General features: G+C 36.4%; 1 long non-coding RNA gene across 1 annotated transcript in view; it reads right to left on the bottom strand.

Annotated features, from left to right (window-relative positions):
• LOC118148842 (uncharacterized) overlaps nt 1-19,399 on the bottom strand; it is a 39,792-nt gene that overhangs the window by 16,216 nt on the left and 4,177 nt on the right. The window contains exon 3 of the long non-coding RNA XR_004735858.3: nt 11,132-11,259. This is a non-coding gene — a long non-coding RNA (uncharacterized LOC118148842). The remainder of the gene's footprint in view (nt 1-11,131; nt 11,260-19,399) is intronic.

Here is a 19,399-nt window from a genome sequence, read left to right as displayed (position 1 = left end):
ATACTGGCTAACGTGGTGAAAGCCCGTCTCTACTAAAAATACAAAAATTAGCTGGGCATGGTGGTACATGCCTGTAATCCCAGCTACTTAGGAGGCTGAGGCAGGAGAATTGCCTGAACCCAGGAGGCGGAGGTTGCGGTGAGCCGAGATCGCGCCATTGCACTCCAGCCTGGGTAACAAGAGCAAAACTCCGTCTCAAAAAAAAAAAAGAAAGAAAGAAAGAAAAAAAGGAAACCACAGTAATTTACTCTCTTGAGAAGGGTTGTACAGCAAAGGAAAATTCTTGAATGTTCCATTTGCTTGCCCCATGCATCAATTCTATTGATATTAAAATAGGCCTAGCAAATGTACTTGCATTCTCACTGATTCAGTCTTTATAATTCACCACCAATTCTAAAAATAATTAGAAATTGTTTCAGCCAACAGCTCTTATAAGTGCTACATGCATAACAATATTTCAATATCAGAGACTTCTTTCCCATGAGAAGGTATTTTCAACCTGAAATTTATTATAAATGGCCTAACAAAGTACTAGTTTTTCAGTAATTGGCAATTATGGTCCAATCTGTTACACCCTCTTTATACTAGCAACTATCCTATATTTCCTTGTTGCCTACATAATATTGGTCATGAAAAGGTTAAACACTAAACCTCCTGAGTCCCACCAGTCAAGGGAAGACTACTGGTGTTACCCAGGAAGTGTCATGGCATTCTCATTTCTGTTCAATGAGGGAAATCTGCTTTCAATTCCAAATCCCAATAAGAAAGCTACTCTTCCAGACAAATTAAGCTAAATAATCCATCGTGACAGCTGAGAAGACAATGTGCAAAAGCTCAGTGGAGGCCAGTAAGAGAAAGGCAGAGATGGACTGTAAGAGCTACAGCAGGATGCAGATACTGAGAAAAGACATTCTGTTAATAAAGCTCTTAACTCCAGGCTTTTTTACAGAACATATTGGGAGTGAAGCAACACTTCCTTAGCAGTACTCTGATGCCTTCTCAGCAGGATAAGGTAGGGCAATTCACAGCAAAGGCAAGGGGTTAGGAAAGTCACAGCCCTAAAAATCAATGGAATGCTCACAGGGAAGAAGGTACAACAGATCTTGGAGAGTGCAGAAAAGAAGAGATGAGCAGTCTGTGTGGAACAGAAACCAATATATTAATTATATACATCTAGCGAAGTCGTTTCAGAAGTTCCTTAGTGAGTAGGCACCAAAAGCCAACTGTAAATACTATATACTTCTACATATGCGTGCTTATATTACTTATATTTTAAACAGACATACTCTCAGGCTGTATTATGAGCTCAGTCATTCTAAAAAGATGCTTCCATTGTCTTCTTGGTACTTACTCAGAAACCTCAGTTATCTTATTTACACCGTGTGCTTTCTGGTTGTCTTACAGATGAGGACAGGGGTCCTGTCTTACTCACCTCCACATCCCCAGGATATAGAATAGTGGTTGGCACACAGCAGGAACTCAATAAATAGTCATACTATTTTGAGTCCTTTAATCCTCATATCGTTACGTGATTTAGGGCCTATGATTATGTCCGCTTTACAGATGAGGAAAATGAGGGAGAGAGAAATTAAGTAACTTGCCCAAGTTATGTACGAATAAGTGGCAGAGTCAGGATTTGAAGCCAGGCAGTCAATCCCTAGCATTCACTCTCCAACGACTACTGCCTCTAGTGGTTACGTATGTGTTTATAAATGTATATATTTGCAGAAATAATTGAAACGTTTCTGCCTGGGTGCATGATATATTAAAGCATCACTAAATCCTTATGAATATAATTCAAAACTTCTTCCTACCATAGACAGAGTCATGGCCCATAACGGGCATAATGATTATCCCATCATACACCTTGTACTATATTAGTTTTCTTTGCAATCTCAATTACACTTACTTTTTTATTATCATGGTTTTATAAAACTTTATGACTGGAAAGTACCATATTCATAAAGAGTTGTGCTTCATATATGCTAGACATTCATGCATTTTTATAAGTAATTATAAGTTTTTATGCAGCAAGATAGCCCCGGGTTTATGATTCCACATCTTTTGTGTTGTATCTTTTGTAGCTAGTTCGTATTATAATGTTTGCTGACTTAATTCAGACACTTATTAATTTCTATAAACTAGAATTTAGGGGCCATTTCAATGGACTATGGAGAGAAAATAACTGAAAATTGGAAATTGAGGGCATCTGAGAAAATCCAAGGTGTTTGCACATCCTGGACATAACTCTCAGGAAGACTATCACTAAAACTAGTCAAACATTTAAACATTCAGACAATCAATTTAGTAGATGCTTCATTAAGTTTACTGAACTAACAGTTTTTTTTACCAACTACTGAATAATCACAGTTGAAAATGATCTATACATTGTATTACAAATGGGATTAAGCAGTTATGCTGCGGACAACCCCAGGTGTACCAAATAACCCCACCCCTTCCTCCAAGATAGTGGTCGAGAAACTAGACAGCGTCCGAGCATTGTGGGAACAAACATTGAAGCAAATGGATTCTAAATTCCTTTGAGTTCTAAAATGCTATAGGGATCTGAGAAGTTTATGAACTTATAACAGCAGGCAACATAGATAATGCTTAAAAAGCAACATACTTGATAAACTCCTTTTGTAGTTCATTTAATGCAAATAGGCCTTAGAGCTCAATTCACACTTCTGTCAATGAATTTTGCTACACATTGAACATATTTGATTCAATAGTTATGTTTTTGTCTGACATGAGTAAATTATAGAATGTATTAACCTTAACAATTTAATGACCATGTCCCAGTTGTAATCGCTCACTAGCTGGGTAGCCTTGGCCCAATTAATCACTCTAAACCACAGTTTCCTGATCTGTAAAATAGGAAGGAAAATAATAGCTCGTAGGGTTGTTAAGAGAAGTAAATTATGCATGTGCCCTGTCTGGCACACAGTAAGTGTGTATTAAATGTTTCTTAAGTACCAGTATTAGTAGCTGCCATATTTAGAGAGTCATCAATTCTGTCTTCCAGGAATTCCATTAGTGAGAATTGTGCTGCGTGTTTTTTTCCCCAATTGCATTGCCATATACAGGGATGTAAATTCTGTCTCTCAAACTGTTCAAATAATGAGCCAGGGAAAAACAGACTTAAGTCAAAAGAGTTTGACTAAACTGGCTGAGAACATTTAAGGTGGATAGAAATAGATGTACTTTGTATAAATATATTTTGGTCATGAGAAAGAAATAAAGAGGTTCTTCTCAAAAGAAAGCCTGGTTTAGCAGTCAGCAAACATTGGAAAGAGTCAGCAATTAACTTCCCCATTGTGTGGAAGAATCGGCCAGAAGCCCATCCAGAATTAGGTGTGTGGGAGGGAAGAACAGAGGCGAGGCAAACAAGAAGCTGTCACTATGCACCACTTCCACCCTGAATAACCTTTAATTGAAAAATAAAGTTGCCAAAACAAGGAGTAAAAGAAAAACTACTATTTTATTCCCTCCTTGAGATTGAATTAGAGGGAAACATATAGACTATAATAATCCCAAGGTTGGACTCACATGACGGTAAATGTCACTTAGTTTTGAAGCTCTAATTAGAAACAGGGCTGAAGTTTTAGCCAGCCACTGCTAATAGAAATAAAACATGAGGCAACAGCAACCCAGGCGCTGGACACTCCCGACAGTGAACTCTAAGTGCTCTCTGCGTGGGTTCAGTGTAAAGCTGACAGAGTCTAGAGAATTCATACTTGAACAAGTATTGGGAAAGAGTAAACTGGGTCAGTTACCACCTGTTTCTAGATTTTGTTTTTGTCTAGACTTCAACTGAGATTGTCTTTTATATTAATAAGAAGGATGAACATAATCTATTCCATCCATCTTCTATATTCCAGGCACAGTATCAACCATGTTATTATATTTTATTTTATATAATATTCACATTATTGGGTAGATTAATCAGCTTCTCCAAGCTCACACAACTGGTGACTCGCAGAAATGGGATTTGGACTTACTGATGCCAGGTGAGGTTTACACTTTAATATTTGAGAGTAACTTTTTATTTCATTATATTTTATGACTCTTAAAATACGTTTATTGTTTAAAAAAAAGGCAGAAAATACAGATAGGCAAAATAAAATGTGTCTTTTCATTAAAAGGCTTAATTTGCAAAAGAACACTTGTTATTTTAAAATCCTACTCAGTAGTTTTGTATATTTCTCTTCCTTTGGAGGGTTAATCTCATGAGGACTTTCTCTTATCCATCCACTGTTTGTAGGACAGTTCTTTGCACATAATGGGCACTCAAATGTATGTGGATCACATCAGTCCAAGAAAAAGCTGCTTGTTGTGGCTTCCAAGCCAGTTGTGGTAACACCTCACCTCAACCTTCATACCTGCAGTCACATTGTTTCTGGAATTAGGTGGTGATACTTGCCAGCTAGCCCAAGTTTCTGCATACGGACCTTTAATGCCTTCACAAGCACCCTTAGAAAATTTGGTTAAGACTGAACATGGAAATGCTTGCTCCATTTTTTTCCACTCTCAAAATATCCTTAAGCACTAACTTATTCATAGATAAGAAAAAACTCTTTCTCTTCAGTTGGTTCTTTTTTGAATATTCTTTGATTTTAGCAGAAATAGGCACTGTAAAAGAATAACGAATATAATAGACAAGGAACGAAATTTATCAAACTTAGAAAGTTCATGTTAGATAATTGTACTCTTTAGGAAGATCCTCATTTAAAGAATAATTAGAAAGGAGAAAGAAAACCAAAGATAAAAGTGTACAAATGAGATTTCCGATAAGTTGTTTCTTTTGATGGATAAGCTTTCAAAATGTGTTTGAATTACAATATTTATACATCAGGAATATGAAAGTTTTAATCATAAAAATTACATAACATTCCTTCCAACATTTTGATCTTGTCCTTTTCTTCATATCTATAGTGGAGAATTATCCCCTTGTATGAATGAAGAAGTCTTTATTCTCTTTGGAAGCTGCTTCTCTTGCATTCCAAAACACAGTTCTGATGGAAGCTGCCAATCACATTATCCCATTCCCAGAACAGGCATGATGCCAGACCTGGGGTCAATTATATACTCCACCTTCTTAGTCATGGAAAATTGCTTAGGGATACTTGTATGACTCAGGGCAGTTGAAGTAGTTTCATGGAATTTTTTAAACCAGAGTTGGCAGGAAGTGGCTCTGTTCCTTGTTAGCTGCAAATGCAATCAGCAATAAGCAGAGGTAGGGGTGTGTGTGTGTGTGTGTGTGTTGGAAAGAGAGAAAAACGTTACTACCTCAAACCAAATCCATTTCCAAGGTATGGTTTTAGAAGTAAATAAATTGCCAATTTCAGAGCAAAGTTGGATTTTTGTCATGTAACCAAAGGAGTCCTGACTAATAGCCAAAATTCAGGCTAAGTAAACATAATCTTTAAGAATCCATTTTCCAGCCTCCATTTCCCTTGACATCTTTCTGAAAGATGATTTATATAGGAAAGGCTGGTTTCTCTGGCAAGTGCATAATAATTATTGTATTCAACAAATTTATTATATGTCTCTTTGGGGCCAGGCATCTGGCTTGGCACTGTAAATGCTAGAGAGATTGGGGAAGAAAATACCTCATCTCCATGGAGGAGGCATACATAAAAGTCAATTGCTACAGAGCTGGGTAAGAAGTGCTTTAATCAAAGCCTGAAGAAAGCGTTGTGGAAACTCAACGGAACAAGCAAAGTGCTTCACATGAATGTTTGACATTTGAGTGAAAGAATCACAGGGTTTTCCAAGCAGAAAAGAAAGGAGAGGACATCATGGACAGTGGAAATAGCATGTTGCAAAGGCATGGTATGGAAAAAATACACGACAAATTTGTGGAATAACAGAACTTCTGATGTAATCACAGCATAATGTAGAGTTGGGTAACAGTGAGGGATTAGGTTAACTTGGCAGAATCCTGATAGAACTTTATCTTACAGGGTTTGAGAAGCCATCTGCAACTTTCAACCAGATGAGTGACACAATCAGATGTGTGCACACAGGTAGTTAATGAACATCCATGTAACCATCACCCTGAGTTAATAACTATCCCTTCAATTGGCCAGGCATTGTGGTTCACATCTGTAATCCTAACACTTTGGGATTACAGAGATCCAAGGTGGGTGGATCACTTGAGGTCAGAATTTCAAAACCAGCATGGCCAACATGATGAAACCCCATTTTTACTAAAAATACAAAAAAAAAAAAGAAATTAGCTGGGTACGGTAGCAGGTGCCTGCAATCCCAGCTACTCGGGAGGCTGAGGCAGGAGAATTGCTTGAACCTGGGAGGCAGAGGTTGCACTTGTGAGTGGAGACTGCACCACTGCCCTCTAGCCTGGGTGACAGAACAAGACTCCATCTCAGAAAAAAGAAAAATCCTTTTGTAAAATTATCAATTTTCTGCAGATCAATTCATTTTTACTATAGAGTTCTTGGCCTTTTTCTTCTCAATCTTTGAACTTCTCATGTTTTATGAATATATTAAGTATTAGTATAACTTTTCTGGCATAGTTTGCAAAATATTTGTTCCCATTCTACGATTTGTATTTTTTGCTTTGCTTATGGTATATTTTTCCCGTGAAAAAAATTTTTTAAATATATAATAAAATACATGTTTTTTCTCTTGTTTCTTCTAGATTTTGAATCATATTGAGGAATGTTTCCCCATTTTCAGACTGTAGAAGAATTCATAACTGCTTTTTAAAAATACATGCACAGTTCCTTTTTAAAGCCTTGATTTAAATATCTGATCCATTGGGAATTTATCCTGTCTGATGGTGTAAGAAATGGATCCAATTTTATCTTTCTCCATATGGCTGTCCAGTTATCTCAGCAATGTTTGTTTAACCGTCCATCTTCTATCCAGCAGTTTGAGATGCTACCTATAATGAATACTCAGTGCTCACATGTGATTGCATCTCTTTCTGAACTTTCTACCTTTTTCATTTTGTCTGCCAATTCATGTGCTAATATCAAGCTGTTTAAGTTATGAAGGTTTTATAGTACTTTTTTAAAAAATCCGATATAGATTTTCCTTCCAGCTCTTGTCCTAAACATTGCTTTTCTTTTTTAGAGTTTATCTAGTTATTCTTCTTTTTAAATTCCTAATGAACTTTATAATCAACTTGTTTTACCCCTAGAAAAAAGCCTAGAGACATTGAACTAAGATCAAATTAAATGCATTAAGTAAGTTAGGGGAACTAAAGTCTTTGATAATTTTCTTCTCTTTCTCCAAGATTATGGCATTACTTTTTATTTATTTGGGACTAGTTCTTCTTTCAAAAGCATTTTATAGTTTTGCTCTTCTAAGTATTAGTCACCTCTGATTAAGGTCATGCCAAGGGGCTTTCTTCTCTTTTCCCTGTTTTCTATCACAAATGATATCTATTATTCATTTATATATTCTCACTGTTTTTGTTTATATATATGTATATACATATATCCTTATATATGCTATTGATTTTATATGCCATTTTATGACATGTTATTTTATCGAATTCTCTTATTGTTTATTACATTTCCCCATGGGTTATTTTGAGCTTTCCAGATATATAGTCACATGTTCTTTTAATAAAGCTTTACCTCTGTTCCCCAATCTTATGGCAGTATCTGCTTTTTCATGTCAGATGGTAACATTGGTTAGTATACCAATGTACACTATGTGTAATGGACGCTATTACATTGGTTAATGTACCACTGAATGTTTGTGTCCTTCTGAAATTTATATATTGAAGCCCTAACCCTCAGTGTTGCTCTATTTGGAGTAAGGAAGTAACTAAGATTTAATGAAGCCATAAGAGCGCAGCCCAAATCCAATAAAATTAGTGTCTTTATGAGAAGAGACACCAGAGAAATATGCTATCTAGCTTCCTCCTTCACTCCACCGCAGACACACACACCCTTCTCTCTCTCCTCATGTACACAAAAATGAGGTCATGGAAACATACAATGAGATGGTCGCCACCTGCAACCCGAGGGGATAGATAGCTTTTACCAGACACCCACCCTGCTGGCACTTTGATCTTCCAGGATCCTGAACTGTGAGAAAATAAATTCCATCATTTAAGGACTCAGTCTAAGGCATTTTGTTATGGCAGCCCTCGTTTGGTAATATAGTTAGTACCTGCAATATGCTAAATGTTGTGGATATAGTAGGTATCTTTGCTTTGTTCCTGCCTTTCAAGAAGAAGCTTTATAATGTTAAATATTAAACATTAAAGTTTACAAAGCTTTTGGGGTTATGTAAATATATTGTAATATGCTAAGAAATTTTACTGATTATTTTTAACATGAATGGGCATTACATTTTGTCTAATGTGCCTACCACATGAATGGGGATAATCAAATACTTTTTTAGCTCTTTAATGAATTATAACAATGTATTTCCTAATATTAGGCAATCTTTGAATAACTTAATAACTTAAATAGATATGTTTTGAAACATATGCCTATTGTTTTAGAACTGAGCTGTTAGAGTATTTTGCATAGTATTTTAAGATTTAGATTTGGTTTTAAAGAGAAAATTCTGGCAATTTATGACAGATATGGTAGAAAGAAGAGAGAATGAAAAATAATGTTCATAATCTAGGTGAGGAATTGCTTAGGAGACAAATTAAGTCAAGAGTTATTTGCAGTTTTGCCATTTTACGCCAGCCTTCTTTCCAGTAGTCTATAAATCCAGGGAGAGCAGGGCCTCACTGTCTTCTTCATTAATATGTCTACAGATACCATTACAGTTGACAATGTGTTCATTCAATTAATGAATACATTTAAACAATCTTAAGGAACAGGAATTACTGAAGAAAATAAACCTAGTTGATATTTGCCAGGTAGAGTCAACAGCATGTAGGGACTAAATAAACGTGAGAGGTGAGAGAGACAAAATTACATACTATTGTCCCTAACTTGAGCAGGGAATTTAGGAAAGAGAACTGATTTGGGGATAGGTATATAAGGTATTGATTTAAAAGATTTCAATATATTATCTTCTGGTTTTTATAAGACATCTGAGTAGAGACGTCCGGTAGGCCTGGCTCTATTTTCTAAGAAAGAGCCCTACGTGTAATAATGTATTAGGTATTTACTTTTTGCCAGATACTGTGGTAAATACACTATGAAAATTGCTTTATTCTAACCTAACAACAAGGTAGCAGGACTATTAACATTCTCAAATTACAGGATAGTAAACTAAGACAATGGAGTTAAGTAATTTATCAAGGTCACCTAACGATTAAATGGTGGAACTGGCATTCAAACCCAGCCAGTCTAATGCCAGTGCCCAACTATAGCCATATAAACTCCTAGGATTTGAAGAGAGACCACTGTATTCACTGTACATGAAAGAATCAAATTATCCTTCAAGACTGCATACAGAAATAGTGAAGTGTGCGAAGCAAAAAAGCTGAGAAGAAAAGAATTTAAGAAACAGGCAGAAGAGGACCCTGAGGAACAGACTGAGAAGGAGCAGGTAGAAAGATAAAAGGAAAACCGAGGAGACAGCATGTCTCGGCATGTGTCTCAGGAGTGATGGAGAGTTCAGGGAGGAAATCTGGTTTATTTTCTGACCCTGATTCTTTAAGTTCCAAAATTTCTCCATGCCAATCCATTCCCATTATTTTAATTAATTTTTATCAACCTTCCCACACAAAAAGTTATCAGGTATGAAACACTGCAAGATATCCACAGCTACTTTAATAAACTTTTCACAAAATTGTCAAACAGCAAGAATGTTCTTAATTATTATTCAGAAAGATCATGCTTGTAATCCCAGCTACTTGAGAGGCTGAGGAGGGAAGACTGTTTGAACTCAAGAGTTAGAGGCTGCAGTGAGTTGTGATTATGCCACTGCACTGCAGCCTGAGTGACAGAGTGAGACCCTGTCTCTAAAAAAATGTAGAAGATCAGTACGTTTCTTGTTCTTTAGGGTATTTATAAACGTAAAAAGATTTCTACTTTACAAGCTGATGTTGCTTACTTGTTGCCATATGAGGAATAAGTAACCAACATTGTGATCAAATGAACAAACAATATGTCAACATTTTAAAAATGTAACATAACTAGTACAACATAGAAGTGAATACATTAGTTTTGCTCTTTGTTCTGTATGTCATTTCCTTCCTTGTAGGATATGAGATGCATTATTTGTAAGATGTGAGATCCATTTGGTCTTGGTTGAAAACATTACAGTGCAACTTTGCCATTCATCTTCACAGTCATTTGAATGCAATTTGTTATCCAGTTTTGTGATTCTACTTTATATTTTATGGAGTTGGTAAGACTCCAGAATTACTTTCAGAATTATCCATCTTATCTATAGGGGAAAGTTTTAATCCTTCTATCTCTAAACAAAGAAAACTGTCACAGAAATCAGGCTCCAAAATGAATTCTTCAAGACCAGGAAGGATGGAGAGGATGAATAAATAGAATACTTTTTTCTCTGCAACTTATTCTAAATGATCTTATAATCAGTTTTCTGTTGAGGATTTCTTGACTATGGTAACATCTGCCATCTAGTGGCTGACATGAGCTATTATATGATTAAACTAGAAAATTTTATTTTTGTGTGTATGGTAACACGGAGGTGGGCAAATCATTGTACCTCATCTCTCTCTCCCTATATGTGTATATATTTCATGTTGCAGACAAAGTAGGAAAATACAGATTTTTCTTTGACAAACTATTATTTTTAGCACCAGATTTGAGCTAATAATTCAATCCTTTTAGTGCAGGCATCTTTAAAGGAGAAAAATCAAAACAGAAAGAAAAGAAGAAAATGAGAAAGAAAAATAAAATAGTATGTTTACCTGCCACAAAAGAAGACATAAACAATGTATAATTTAATTATAGTTCTTAAATTATTTCAGTTCTAGGGTGATTGTTTTTTCACTGAACAAATGTTATTTGTACTTCAGATGTAGTTAGAATAAATAAAACCAATATCTTTAGGTAAAAGTGAATGTATAATACCTCCCCCCTTATTTTTTACTCAAGTTAAATTATGATGCACATATACTTTGCTGTCTAAGCTAATAGAATTAGCTTCATTAGTCTCCATACCAAAAAAAAATGATCAATTTTGAGTCCTTATATCACTCAACTCTTACCGGCATTTGGCACAGTTGACAGACCTTTTCCCCCATCTGGAAAGCAGTTTCTTCACTTTCTGGACACCATACTCTTCTTGTAGGTCATAGTTTGTGGGGCTGGGCACAGGATGAGAATATGGGGCTCCCTTGTGCAAAAAGTGAGAAACAAAATATCCTTAAGGTACATATAACTTATGTGAATTACACAATTAATATTTTGTAGCTCAGACTTGCATATGTACTTCATTCTTCCCACAAGAGTGGAAATATTGCCCAAAACTAACTCAACTATTTTATTTCATTTCTTGATACAATACATATTGTGAAAGGAGAGAGGAAGAATGAGGATTGGATGGAAGAATTTCCATTTCTCAGTTATTTATTTATTATTTACTTCCATGTGTCTGGCATCTAAATTATTATTTTAAAGTTAGATTAATTTTGCTAACATCCTTGTATTTAAGTTTTTAAAAATATATCTTGTTAGTCTTCTAACGTGGTTAAAAATTGCTTTTATTGGAGACTAGTAGGATTAGGACTTAATTGCAAGATTTTTTCTTCTTGCTCTTTTACTTCTACCTTTGATTTACTACAAGACCACACAGAGAAAATATATTTAATTCTCTATTTAGTCATAATAATGTCACAGACAAAAGTCAAAATGAGATTTGAATTGTACTTTGTTGACAGATAACTGCCCCATAAATATCTAAGTCACATTTCATTGTCTTTTTTGATAAATATGACATCATACTCTGTCTATCATGCATGAAAATTGATAAGATCTAATTATTACAACTTTTGAAAAATAAGCACTTAGAAGATCTCTTTAAGTGCAACAAAACAATATTACATCTTAATAAAACTTACTCTGTACTAACAGATGCCCAGGAAATAAACTGAGTAAATTTGAATTTGCAAGTGTTTTTCACTTATAATTCTGAATATACACATTTAATGAAATAGCCCTCTTATGACAATTAAGCTCCAAGAGCTGGAAAGGAAATACAAGAACTAAAGATAGATGAGTTAATTAGCAGATATAGTTAAATGGATGTAGTTATTTAGAAATTTGTTTTTACTTATTTATGTTATAGCAATGTTTTTCTGGCCTACCACTTCACATTGAATCATAGACCTTCAGGAATAGTTGTCTCCTTTTGGGTTAATTCAATAAATATTTATTAAATAGCTCAGATCTACGGTAAGTTCTATGCTAAGACTTGGGAATATAATAATGAACATTTGTTGTCTTCTGAGGCCCACAGCCTATTGGGAAAACTAATGAATAAACTATTATTTCAATGAAATTACAATAGAGATACAATGAAGATAAGCACAAAACAATAAGGCAGCAATGTGGTCTGATTATCTTGAACCAAAAAGACTAGTGAGGTGAAGAGTTAAAGTGTGGAAAGAGTTACAGAGAGGGGAAACAGAATGAGACAAGACAACGTGTTTTGGAAATTGCATTCTGATTTCTGCATCAATATCATTACATTTGCTCTTACAAGATCACTAGAGACAGTCACCTCATATTAATGCTTCCTGCAGCTTTTGATGCTTTCCTATAACACTCCTCCTCTGGTATCTGAGGCTTATTTATGGCTCTTTTTCTTCCTCTCCTCCTTATCTGCTGAAAGTTAGTATTTCTTACAATTTGGTCCTGACCTCTCCTCTTTCCTTACTGTTCACATTTTCTACAAGCAAACTGATTCAGTCCCATGGTTTCAATTTCCAAAAAATCTTTTGAAACCTCTAAAACATCTGTCTCTAACTTCTCTTGCTCTCCCTTCTGGGTTCCAAACACATACTACAGTATATTTGCCTGATAGTTCTATGTGGGTGTTCCTGAGGGTCCTCAAACCCAACATGAAAATTAATAAAATCTAAAGCGATGGTTTTCCCGCCCCATGGTGGTGCATGATATTACCATTTCCTTAGTCATCAATGTCAGAAATCTGAAGTGACATCTTTGATTTTTTTCCTCCCCCTTATTCTCCATGTCCAATCAGTTATGCCAGTAATAACTTTTAAAGAGTCTCTCAAATTCCCCTATGCTGTATCTTCTTGGTATAATTATTAGACTTTTGCAAGACTCTCCTAAGTTGCTCCAGCCTCCTGTTCTCCTCCCTTCAATCCATTTTTCACAATGCAGTCAGGTGATCTTGTTAAAACCTAACTTTGATCATACCATTCATTATTCTTATTAAAACTCCCTAGTAGTTCTCATTTATATAAAAATCAAGTTAAACTTATTCATAAAGTCAGGTGAATACGTATCTCGGTTTGCCTGAGACAATTACGTTTATGATTTTAGCTCCAGGATCTTGTCTGCTAGCGCCCCCTTAACTCTCAAAATGGTCTTGGTTCACCTGATAATGTATATGGTCACCCTGTACATAAAATCTTATAAAATCATGTAAAATCTTCGTAGATTTCTCCTTGTGTCTTCAGCCTCATCTCTGTTATTTTTTATTCTAAGTGCTAGGCACCCTAAACTACTAAAGATACTCAAATCGCAATGCTCTCTTTCCCCTCCAGCCTTTGCCTTTTGCCTGTATTGTCCTTTCTCCTGTTCCCCTTTCTTTGCCTGTCTGACTCCTGCTTAACCTCCAGATGTCAGACCGGATGACAGTTCTTCTGTAAAGACTTCTCTGATTCTCTTCCACCACAGATGATCAAGTGTCCCTTCTAAGGGATTCCTTGCTATTCTAATTGCTTTTATTGTAATACTTTCCATGCTAATTAATAATTTCCTACTGTTTCTTTCACCTTCAGAATACTTCTTCCTTGAATAAATCTGACCTGTTCACTATTGTTTTTCTGCCACTTAGCACAGTGCCTAGCACACACAGTAGAAGCTGAAATGCTAAAAGGCCTATCAATGGTGATAGAATTTTTAATCAACCTGAACATAGTTTTATTTAGATTGAGATCAAAGCTCTTTACAAAATTGATTAATCTTATAATTTACTAAGCAATGACCATTCGGTATTTTGGCCTCATTCATCATATTTATGTTGTCAAATATTGCCATTGGAAAACAGCACGAACAATGAACCTTGTGATTCATCGAAGAAAACAAATTATTTAAACACAATTTTGGGTTTTTGTTTAGTATTTATCATGATGATCTTTTTTATTCACTTCTTTTAGAGCTGCCAGGCTACATGGTAGTTTCAGGTAATTAAAATGATTTTAGATTCAGTGAAATTACTTGTTTGCCTTTAGATTGATTTCTATTAGTCTAGATAGCACACATTAAAACAAAGCAGGCAAGTAGTTTAAAGAACGTCCAATCCAAATAAGTCAGAAATGGAGTCTCATTCTTAGGGATTATCAATAAGCACTTAGCAGTGATTTTTCTTATAAGGGCAGGTTAACTGACTTCAAAAAGGAAAGTAACAAAAACAGGGTAAATTTCTAGGAATAAGATGCTGTTTGAAGGTTGATGTGATACAGGCAAACATCCGTATTATTGACCAGAATTTGGAGATTCAAACTAGAGTGCAATAAAAGCAGCCCAGAGTACAGAGCCGCTTCATTACATGTTGAACATTTATTAAGCTCCCTGCCTGTATAGAAGGCTGGGAAGCGTCAGTCATTTTAACAGCCTTTGGTAAAACAAAGTGGAACCCTTAGCACATATTATATCATATTTTTTGCAAATAAAAAATTTTAAAAAGTGAGTTTTGTTGGCATTTGGCTAGCCGCTACTTCCATTGTAGACTGCAATATCTTTAGAATTCATCAATTAGCCTGTGTTAGGCTAAACAAAATGATATCCTACAAGAAAAATTTTAATATTCCAAGAATCAGCAGTGCTGTAACATCAGATTTGGGCAACCCGAAAAATCCTTTGGTTTATTCTCCTGCACCTTTTAACAAAAACCATTCTGTATACACATTTTAAGTCTCTATAGTAGACCTGTTGTTAATTGATGCCATCATTTATCTGAAAGCAAGAAAACTGTTTTTCCTATCTCACATAAATCCCTCAGGTACCCATGGTGTTATCACACCACAACACTGAGTTACACTAGGATGATGTGCCCTTTTCCCTCTGCGGGTTTCAAGGATGATAAATCTGCTACATAGAATGTTCCTATACTCCACGGCCTGTTCCTTTTCTAGAACGGACTCCAGAGCTGTGACTCCCAAAGCCCCAAAGGCTGGTCCACAAGTTAGCATTGGCAAACCAAGCGAGAACAAGGAACACAAGGAAAACACAGTTGAGTTTCATAGTGAGACATTATTTACTTTACAAGATTAGCCTTTAAGGTAGTGTTTTTTTAATCTGGATTACCTGATGTATCTTTTCATTTTAGAAATGGATAATGAAATATATTTCTATTATAGTTTTAGTTACCTTATTTGAAAAGTAAGAAATCATAAATTTGATGTCAGTTTTCTAAAATTTTGCTTATTTATAAAATACTCAAATTGTAAACTACTTCTACAGTATATTTGTAATAAGTTGAGTTAAATTTTGTAAAATCTGACTCTATGTTACATATGCATACACATGCAAATATATGTATATATAATTATTTATGTTAGAAAATTTCATATAAAGGAAGGATATTAATAAATGTAAAATGACAAAAGCTTGGTCCATCTCATACTTTCTAGCAGTTTTTATAACCTCGTATCAATTACCTAGTAACAATGTTTACTTAATAATAATTCATGATTACCTAACAATTTCTTCCAGTTTGAGTTTTGAGTTCTCTTAGCTGGCTTTTTAATGAGTGTCACTGAAGCCCTTAGTCTGCCTGCTTACCCTTGGTAAGAGCTTATTCTCCCCTGATTAGAAAAGTCAATCTCTCCGAGCATTCTGCTTCACTGGTTTCACTCTACCGCTGAACGGCCACTGTCTGCCAAGCCTTGGGTACTCAAAACTCTGTTAGACCAAGAACATAACTATTCACACCCTGGGGGGAAAGGGAAGAACCTTAATTTGTCTCCAATTTAATCTACCAGTAAGAAAAATGAAAGCTTTTTCCTTGGTTATTTTCTCCCCAAAGAATGGAATATAAGGCAGGATCCATACATCTGTTACGAATATACCATGGAATTTTTCTCAGTTTGTGTCTTGTTTTCCAACCAGTTATTCTTCATACTGTTACAGGAAAATCTACACTTCTAAAGCTGCCAGGTCAATTTTGGGGGGAAGTGAGATAAATTTCCACTGAAAGAAACCTCTTGAAATGTTTTTCATAAGCAACTCACATGGAAGCACATAAACATTTCCCAGTAGTTATTCTGTGTATTGTTCTCAGCTGTGAAGTGTTTCCATTCTCCATGTCAGCATAATGACTTTAGGTATTTGTACTTTTACTCACTTATTTAACTAATACTTCGTTTAAGCTTATCATATACCAGACCCTGTGTTTGGCATGAGAGGTACCAAGTGCTGAACAATATAGGCAGGGAACCTATTGTGGCGGTTAGTTGCCTGGTAGTAGGTAATGACCAATTTGAAGAAAGAGTGGAATAAAAATTAACTATTCATTTGTTTGGAGAAGTCATTTCTTAAACTTCTAAATTAGATTAGACCCTTTTCCCTGCAATAAGCTCTTAAATAAACACCCTTTATGCCTACATCATAATATACATAACAGCTTTAATCAATCAGTTGTGAATTTGATGAAAGTTAGCATTAGATGCCTGATCTCTACATAGTGCCATGAAGATACAGGTGCTTCTGTGTGTTCTCCACTCTGTTCTCAGGACCAACGCAATGTCTCTGGTACCTTGCAGTTACTCAGTAGATGTATATTAAGTTAATGGTAAACATCTTAGTCCCAGGACAAGAATATTTGGTTTCTTCTATAGCACCTTTACTACCATCTCCCCAGTTATGATAAGTAGGAATTGTTTTACTATTATCAGGGTCTCAAAACAGACTGAGACTTGGAATTGGGAGAAAACAGGAAGTTGAACATTTCAGAGCACCTGGCATCCTTCAAACCCAAGCTGTTGTCTAATTAATCTGGTTGGCATAAAACTAGGTTTGCCACTGCTATATAAAACTATTTTATTTCAAATAGATTACAGAAACAGCAGGTAACGATCACAGAAATGTTGGAAAGTTTAGAAAATTATTTATCATATGCATTTAAGATTTTGGTAGAGGTATTTATGGCCACCTCTGTAAACTTGCTTTGTAGGTACCCATTATTGAGCGCCATCTCATAGCCTCTTTATGCATGCTTCACTTCCCCAGTGCCCCTTGCTTCTCTCCACCCTATGGTTCTACAAATCAATCTGCCCTTTTTAGATACTATGTTCTGAATGTTCCCTTCCCACACCCCCACCTCCCTCAGTTTCCTTTTCCATGGGAATTACTAATGACTAACAGGCTTTTGTCAATCTAACTCTTATGCAGAAACCCACCTACAAAGCTCATAAAAGCATAACTCTGTCTGAAGTGTTGAGGGGGTCTGGGAGCCTTGATGAAAGGCATTTTCTTGCCTTTTCCAGCTTCTAGAGGTTGCCTGCATTCCTTGGCTCATGGCCTCCTTCCCTCTTAAAGCCAGCAATGACCAGTTGAGTCTTCCTCTGACACTGACTCTTCTTTCTCTTTTTCACACATTTAAGGACACTTGTGATTACACTGGGCCCACCTGGATAATTCAGGAAAATTTTCCTATTTTAAAGTAAGCTGATTAGCAGCTCTAATTCCATTGGCTTCCTCATTTCTCATTTGTTGTATAAGGTAACATAGTCATAGTTTCCAGGTATTAATATGTGGGCATCTTTGGGGAGCCATTATCCTGGCTAAAACAGGAGTTTGGTGAGTCCTCTAATTTAGTTTATTCTATTTGCTTTACAAGACCTTAAGATTTTCCTTTCTCTTCTTTTCCTCTTCACCTCTAAATTAGGCAGGGTTCTCAAGATACAGAATCAATGGGATACGTACATATACATGAGTAGATACAGATACATAAAAGGTGATGTGTTAGGATAATCGGCTTAAGAAATTATGGAAGCTAGGAAGTCCCACAACTAGCTACCGGCAATCTGGTGACAAATGGGATGCAGGTAGCCTTGCTTAGTCCAAGTCTAAATGCCACGGAATTGGGGAGGCCAATGGTGTAATTCTCAGTCCTGGGCCAAAGACCTGAGAATGCATGGAACCACTGGCTAAGTAAGTCCTGGACTCCAAAGGCTGAAGAGCCTGGAGTTCTGATGTCCATGGGTAGGAGAACAGTATACCCACTTAAAGCAAGACAGAGGCCGGGCGTGGTGGCTCAAGCCTGTAATCCCAGCACTTTGGGAGGCCGAGGCAGGTGGATCACGAGGTCAACAGATCGAGACCATCCTGGTCAACGTGGTGAAATCCCGTCTCTACTAAAAATACAAAAAAATTAGCTGGGCATGGTGGCGCATGCCTGTAATCCCAGCTACTCAGGAGGCTGAGGCAGGAGAATTGCCTGAACCCAGGAGGTGGAGGTTGAGGTGAGCCGAGATTGCGCCATTGCACTCCAGCCTGGGTAACAAGAGCGAAACTCCATCTCAAAAAAAAAAGCAAGACAGAATTTGCCTTTGCGTTCTATCTGGAACTCCGGCTGATTGGACGGTGCCCATCACATTCAGGGTGGATCTTCCCGACTTAGTCTATCAGCTCACATGCCCATCTTCTCTGGACCCTTACAGACACACCCAGACGTAAGAAATTACCCGCTCTCTAAATATTCCTTAATCCAGTCAAGTCGACCCCTAAAATTAACCATCAAAGCCTCCCAGTTGCCAGGTCAAGGTGGCAGTGAGCTGAGATTGCACCACTGCATGCCAGACTGGCTGACAAAGTGAGACCCCATCTCAAAAAAATGAAAAATAACGAAAAAAAAAAAAAAAAGCCTCCCAGTTGCCAAAGGGTATGTCTCACAATTTTTTTTTTTTACTTTATTCTCTCCCAAAAGCTGTTTCAAAAAAGGCCCCTTTATAACAAGCCCGTCCTTTTACATCTTGCATACTTTGAAGTCTCTTCCCTGTAGCTCATGCTCTGCTTTGCCTGAAGACTTTCATGGTACTTTCTGATGGTTTTAGATCGACTTTCGGCCCTTGCTTTCCTGTCCTCCCCACAGTTTTCCTTGGTTTGCCCTAGCCTTTCTGTGGGATGAGGCTGAAGCTGGTGCGTGAGAGACAGACCAAACTTTTAAATTCATGGTTATTTTGAAGTTTTACTAGTCTCTGTTCTCAAGAACTAGTGAGTGCATGGTTTTTCAGTAGACGTACTTTTCCTTTCTTTCTCGTTTTGTATGATTTCTGAAGGTA

The sequence above is a fragment of the Callithrix jacchus genome, chromosome 17 (assembly GCF_049354715.1).
Source record: "Callithrix jacchus isolate 240 chromosome 17, calJac240_pri, whole genome shotgun sequence".
NCBI lineage: Eukaryota > Metazoa > Chordata > Mammalia > Primates > Cebidae > Callithrix > Callithrix jacchus.
The sequence above is the reverse complement of the archived record's forward strand: the minus strand, read 5'-3'. Positions and strand labels throughout refer to the sequence as shown.